Consider the following 7,463-nt stretch of genomic DNA (forward strand, 5'->3'; position numbering starts at 1 on the left):
ATTGGTCTGTTCAGGAGCTCTATTTCTTCCTGGCTAAATCTAGGGAGAGGGTGTGATTCCAAATATTGATCCATTTCCTTCACATTGTCAAATTTCTGGGCAGAGTTTCTGGTAGTATTCAGAGATGATCTCTTGTATCTCTGTGGGACCAGTTGTTATTTTCCATGTATCATTTCTGATTGAGTTTACTAGAGATTTTACTTTTCTATTCCTCATTAGTCTGGCCAATGGTTTACCTATTTTATTTATTTTTTAAAAAAACCAACTCCTTGTTTCATTAATTTTCTGAATGATTCTTTTGTTTTCAATTTCATTGATCTCTGATTTGATTTTGGAGATTTCTTTTCTTCTACTGAGTTTAGGCTTAGATTGTTCTTCTTTTTCCAATTCCATAAGATCTCTTGTGAGATTGTTGATGTGTTCTCTTTCTGTTTTTCGAATGTAGGCATCTAAAGCGATGAATTTTCCTCTCAAAACTGCTTTTGCAGTATCCCACAGGTTTTGGTAGCTTGTGTCTTCATTGTTGTTATGCTCAAGGAAGTTAATGATTTCCTGTTTTATTTCTTCCTGCACCCATCTGTTATTCAACAGAAGATTGTTTAATTTCCATGCCTTTGTGTGGGGTCGAGTGTTTTTGTTAGAGTTGAGATCCACCTTTAGTGCCTTATGGTCTGAGAAGATACAAGGTAAAATTTCAATTCTTTTGATTCTGTTGATATTTGTTTTGTGTCCCAGGATATGATCAATTTTGGAGAATGTTCCATGGGGTGATGAGAAGAATGTATATTCTTTATCTTTGGGGTGGAGTGTTCTATATGCGTCTATCAAGCACAATTGTTCTAGGGTCTCCTTTAAATCTCTTATATCTTTGTTTAATTTCTGTTTAGAGGATCTGTCCAGCTCCGTAAGAGGAGTGTTAAAGTCCCCTGTTATTATGGTATTATCAGATATCATATTGCTCAGACTGAGTAAGGTCTGTTTCAAGAATCTTGGAGCATTTAAATTGGGTGCATAAATATTTAGAATTGAAACATCTTCTTGTTGTATTTTTCCCTTGACCAATATAAAGTGACCATCTTTGTCTTTTTTGACTTCAGTTGCTTTAAATCCACATGAATCTGAAAATAAGATTGCAACTCCTCTTTTCTTCTGAATTCCATTTGCCTGAAAAATTGTCTTCCAACCCTTGACTCGGAGCTTTAATTTGTCTTTTGAAGCCAGGTGTGTTTTTTGCAGACAGCAAATGGATGGCTTGTGTTTTTTAATGCAGTCAGCCAATCTATGTCTCTTCAGTGGGGAATTCAAGCCATTAACATTTATTGAGATAATTGATAAGTGTGGTAGTATTCTATTCATCTTATTTTGTGAGAGTCCATTGCTTAGTTTTATCTTTTGCATCAGTGTGGAGGTTAGGTTCTGTCCTTTAATTTCTGAGTTCTTACTTTGCTGCTGATCCATTGTGGTGGTCAGTGTGCAGAACAGGTTGAAGTATTTCCTGTAGAGCTGGTCTTGTTGTGGCGAATTTCCTCAATGTTTGTATATCCGTAAATGTTTTGATTTCTCTGTCAATTTTGAAGCTTAGCTTAGCAGGGTACAGAATTCTGGGCTGGAAATTGTTCTGTTTAAGTAGATTAAAGGTAGATGACCATTGTCTTCTTGCTTGGAAAGTTTCATTAGAGAAGTCTGCGGTCACTTTGATGGACCTACAGGGGTAGGTCAACTGGCGCTTACTCCTGGCAGCTTGCAGAATCTTTTCTTTGGTCTTGACTTTGGACAGGTTCATCACAATGTGTCTTGGAGAAGCTTGGTTAGAGTTGAGGTGACCTGGCATCCGATATCCCTCTGAAAGCAGTGTGTCAGAATCTTTGGTGATAATTGGGAAATTTTCTTTTATGATATTTCCTAGTATGGCTTCCATTCCTCTGGGGCATTCTTCTTCCCCTTCTGGGATTCCTATAACTCGTATGTTGGAACGCTTCATAAAGTCCCATAATTCTGACAATGAACGTTCTGCTTTCTCTCTCTTCTTTTCTGCCTCTTTTAGTGTCTGAGTTATGTGAAGAACTTCGTCTTCTACCTCTGAAATTCTTTCTTCTGCATGGTCTAACCTGTTGCTGATACTTTCCATTGCATCTTTAAGTTCCCTAATTGACTGTTTCAGTTCCTTCAGCTCTGCTATATCCTTTCTATATTCTGCATATCGTTCATCTCTTATTTGATTCTGTTTTTGGATTTCCGTTTAGTTATTTTCCACTTTATTAGCAGTTTCCTTCATTGTTTCCATCATTTCTTTCATTGTTTTCAATATGTGTATTCTAAATTCTCTTTCTGTCATTCCTAACATTTCTTTATAGGTGGAATCCTCTGCAGTAGCTACCTCATGGTCCCTTGGCGGGGTTGTTCTGGACTGGTTCTTCACGTTGCCTGGAGTTTTCTGCTGATTCTTCCTCATGAGTGATTTCTTTTATCTGTTTCCTTGCCCTAATTTTCCTTTCACTTCCTCTTGCTCTTTAAGTTCTCGTGCCTGTGGACTAAGAGTTCGATGAGTCCTATTGGTTCAGGACCAGAAGGGTGAGAAAGTTGAAGAGCAAGAAATGGATGAAAGAAAGGAGGACCGAGTGAAAAGAAAAAAAAAAATAGAGAAAGGAGAGGGGGTGGGTAAAAGGAATATTGACAAAAAGAAGAGCGGCACAGAAAGAGGGAGACAGATCAATATAGGTGTACAGTAGGGTACTTTGACACAACTATAAAGAAAACCCACCTTCTGGCGGTGCCCAGTTGGGTGGTTCCCTTGAGGTCAGCAGCTCTTTGCTAACCTGGTCAGACACAGTACCCTGCCTCCACCAAGTAGAAAGACAAAAATGCTATAAATCAAACCAAAACAAGCAAACAGAAAACTTTACGGGATAAAATTGGGTGAAAAACCAATAATAGCGGTAAAACTGTAGCAAAAATGAAGTTCTAGTTATTGAAAAAGGCAGCAATGGGAAATTATAATTAAACTGAAAAATCGAGAAAGAAAAAAGATCTGTACAGAAAAGGTTGAAATTAAAAAACAAAACAACATCAAAATAAAAAAACAACCAAACCAAAACAAACAAACAAACAAACAAACAAAACAACAACAAAAAAACACAACCAAAAAAAAAGCAGTATGTATATGTTGTTGAATATTGTCTGGGCAGCACATGGTGTTCTGGGGTATGAGATGTTAATCACAGTTTTGATACGACTGGAGGCTGCTGATTTCTCAAACCCCAGCAGGTAGACACCCTAAATCTCTGTTCAGCCCACTTAAAAGGTACTTTGAACTTGTAAACTTGCTGAGTAGAAGCTTTCCCAGGAAAGTGCTTGTCGCTGGAATCACTGCTGAAGTGGCTATCCACTTACCCAGTGTGCCAAAACTGGTCTCACTCTGCCCCTGAGGGTTAGGGTTGCAACGCGGCTCAGATCCCACCCTTAGGCTACTCAGTCGCTAGGTTACCAGCTCCCACCCGATTCTAGCTCTGCGACCCTGAGGGCGGAGCTTGCTGGGGCAGATCACTCACAATGGCTCCCTGTGGCCCACAGCCAAACACTATTAGCTTCGTCTGGCTCAGCGGCTCAGACTGGGGCCCTAGACAATGGCCAAAATTCTCCGTACTCCTGCTCAGGCTCTCCCCAAGTCAATTCAACTGAGTGCCAAGTCCAAAGACACCAAAACAGTTCACAGGTAAGGCCTTTCTGGTTTGCACTCTCGCTGCTACTGAACTTACAGTTGCGGGCGAGTTTAGACCGATTGAACATGCGTGACCACTTGCCGGTTTTCCACTGTTTTAGTCCTCCTTTTAGGGTCCAGAAGTCTCTCACTGACTCCCTGTATCCTCACAGGGGTGATGATAGGCAGATCCCACCAGCCAGAGATGCCTAGTGTCCTATCTCCCCAGACTCACAGTGCCCAGATGCAAGGAAGCTGTTACTCGGCCGCCATCTTGGTCTCCTCATAACCTCAGTTTTCTTATCTAAAAAAATGGGTATCATACATAGGGTGATTGTAAAGGCGACATGAGTTAACACTTACAAATTGCATAGGCCAGCACCCAGCACACGGTAAGCTCTCCACTAGGAAGTGTTATATGCAATAGGCGTCCACCACTGGTGTTTGAACACTGAAGTGGAGTTTTTAGAGCAGAGTGAAAGACAGGTCTGCTGGTTCAGCTGCTCTGCTCTCCAGAGGAGCCTGGTTCTCAGTGACCCGAGACATGTTTCTGGTATAAGAAATGCTGGGGAACAGCTAACAGGCAGAGAAAAAACTGGACAATGGGGATGAGAAAATAATGTTTTCCAAGATCCCATCCTTTACCTTTGCAGACCAATTCTGGATGGGCAGTTTGGAATTATAACCTGTAGCTGGAAAACCTTCACCTTTTATAACCATCAGCAAATGAACTACTGGTAGAATTTCCAACCAGTGGGAGAGGGATTTTTACTGAAACAGCACACAATGTAAGATTCTCCCGGTGTTGCCTAAACGGGGGCAGGATCTGCTGAGCTTGGCAAGGATTCCCGCTGGAAGTTGCCTGCGGTGAAGTTGTCTCTGTGAAGACACACTACGGATCAACAAAAACCAAGGAGTCTGGGAAGAAGGAACGGACACTGGACTCCAAATGGATCATTTGAGGAGTTTGAGAAAGGGACTATTTACTGAGTTAGCAACGACAACAAGGAATAATGTAGAATCCAGAAGCTAGCAAACTGCGAGAGGCTGGATTACCCTAGGCCTGAATGAACAAGGGAGGAAAGGATCTCCAGAACCAGAGGGGACCCGAGGGCTGAGGCTGTGGGCTTTGGGAGAGGGTGAATTTCTCTGGTGGCTCCCTAGTAAGGAGAGAGCTGTGAAAATGAAAACCTAAACTTTCTCCGATTCCACCCTCCAATCACCCACCAGGGCACCCATTGACCAAACCTGTCTGGAAGCTAGAAGGCATGGGGGTCGGTTGATGAAGTTCATAGAGGTGAGCTCTCCCAAGGCATGGACCAGGTGGAGAAGACAGGGCCATGGACCTGAGGGGCAGATGGCAGTGTCCAGCAGAAACAGAGCTATGCCAAAAATCAAGCAGCCCATCTGATCATTTTGAGGAAAGCTGATCTCATAAAAGAAACTGTAATTGGGTGGTGCCTGTGGCTCAGTGATTAGGGCGGCAGTCCCGTATTCTGGAGGTAGCAGGTTCAAACCCAGCCCTGGCCAAAAACTGCAAAAAATTAAATTAAATTTAAATTAATTAAAAAAAAGAAACTGTAATTAATATGAAAAGTAATAACTTGAATAATAAAAACAGGGGCTTTTAGGTAGTGGGCATTCCTTATGGGCCAGGCACTGTGCTCTCCCCATCAGATACCTAATTTTATTTAATCTTTGCAACATGCTCTCATCATGCCTATCATTCAGATGAGGAAAACCAACACTTAGAGAAGTTAAATGAGTTGCCCAGAGGCTCATGGCTCATAAGAAACAACAGAATCAAGTTCAGTCCCAGGTTTTGAAGTCAAAGTCTGTGCAGTTTCACCCCTTGAGTAACCTACTGACCCCTTTATTTACACTGTTGCTTCATTTTTTACTCAATTAGATGGATATATTTGCATAAATGCAAACATTACAAAAATGATAGAGTAAAAATTTCAATTCAGTTCTTCCCCTCTGTCTCTCAGTCCACTTTCTTGCTCAGAAGTTGTCACTATTTCATGGTGTAGTCTTTCTCCTTCTGTGCCCTTTCCCCTGCACTTGTACAAACTTACACACTTATAAGCACATACACAACTTTTGCAGAAAAGGAAAACTGAAGCTTAGAGAAGTTAAGCAACTTACCTGCAATCTGTTTCTACTGGCCATCTACCATGAATAGGGCCATTTTGTTTATATTAATAATTTTCTCTAACTTCTTATTATTTGGGATTTTTTTTCTTTTACTTTGGACCCCTGTCTCCCATAGTGACTTGATTATACTGTGGCTTAAACCCTTCTAGACATATATATGAGGTATAAAACTTCCTTGCTCCTGTAGGCAGTATACACCTGTAAGAGCCAAATAAGTTAAAGACCGACATAGTTTCAAAATAAAAAATAAAATTGTCGATCTTACCACCCCACAATTTAATTGAAGAAAAATTGTCAATGGTTGGGTTTAGCAACAGGAAAACATTTTATTTCTTACTTGTTGACTTGGTTCTTTAGGTTTGAGCATGATGGTCCATTTTTAAGTCATCATTATTATCATCATTTATTTTTTTCCTTTTAAACAGTAAACAACATACTCTGTTTTGACCCTATGTCCATTCAATGAAAAAGTGCATGCCCCAACAATACCAGAACATTTTAAAAGGACTGTTTAACAAAAATATTTTCCTTGTATCTCTCTAACTACATGTTCTGGTAATGAACTTTTGGTTAGCACAGAGCTGGGTATACACAAAGCAGCCGCATTTCCTCCCTAGTACTCACTACCTCACCACTGCATCTGAACTGCTACGTCTATTATTCTAGTCTACCACGACTCAAGAATTTTTATCCAGGGCCAGGCGAGGTGGCCTGTAGTCCTAGCACTCTGGGAGGCTGAGGTGGTGGATCGCCTGAGTTTACAGAATTGGAGACCACCTGAGCCAGAGCAAGACCCCGTCTCTAACAATAGCCAGGCGTTGTGGCGGCACCTGTAGTTCCAGTTACTCAGTAGGCCAGGAGGGCGGGAACAAGCCACCACCTGACTGGTCAGTGGCAGGAACACGGGGCAGTGGACATCAACTTGAGACTGGTGGGGGAAGACAGGAGACTCGATTATGGAGAAAGCCAGATTGGAAATAACTAGAGAGGAAATGAAAGCATGGAAGACTCACTTAAAAAATATGGTGACAAAAGAAAGCCAAATAGTAGGGAGGCAACCGGTAGGGACTCCAGGAATGAGGGAAGCAGAGCTGTCTCTACTCCCTCCCTCGATCCAACAAATAGTGACCTCAGTGGCAGGGCCCTGAGGGGTGGGGGGTGTACCTCACTCATATTTTCTCAGTCCTCACAACGTATTTTTTCAGGAAGAATCAGATAGGAGCAATCAGGGTACTGCGAATCCTGATTATGCAGAGACATTAATCCCATTCCCTGTGAATTCCAATCGTCATGTTCCAACCTGCCCTTCCAGAGCAGGAGCAGGCGGGGATTCTCCCACTCTCACAGCTGTTTGGTGGGTATTATCTCTCCTGCAAACATTTTCCGGGCACTTATGTGATATCAGACAGGGTGATGAGCATACAGGAGGGGACAAAAACAGGCCCTGCCCTCTTGGTACTTGTTAACATTAAGCAAATCGTGTCACACACACATCATGACAAACTGCGGAAGGTAGAAAGGGTACTGTTACAGGATTTTCTTTCTTTTTTTTTTATTAAATCATAGCTGTGTACATTGATATGATCATGGGGCATCACACACTAGCTTC

General features: G+C 41.7%; 1 non-coding gene across 1 annotated transcript; it reads right to left on the minus strand.

The window, feature by feature from the left end:
- Positions 1-7,064: 7,064 nt before the first annotated feature.
- LOC128592994 (U8 small nucleolar RNA) lies at positions 7,065-7,201 on the minus strand. The gene has a single exon (XR_008382187.1). It is a non-coding gene; the product is annotated as a U8 small nucleolar RNA (small nucleolar RNA).
- Between the last annotated feature and the right edge of the window lie 262 nt (positions 7,202-7,463).

This window comes from Nycticebus coucang, chromosome 8, assembly GCF_027406575.1.
Source record: "Nycticebus coucang isolate mNycCou1 chromosome 8, mNycCou1.pri, whole genome shotgun sequence".
Classification (NCBI taxonomy): Eukaryota; Metazoa; Chordata; class Mammalia; order Primates; family Lorisidae; genus Nycticebus; species Nycticebus coucang.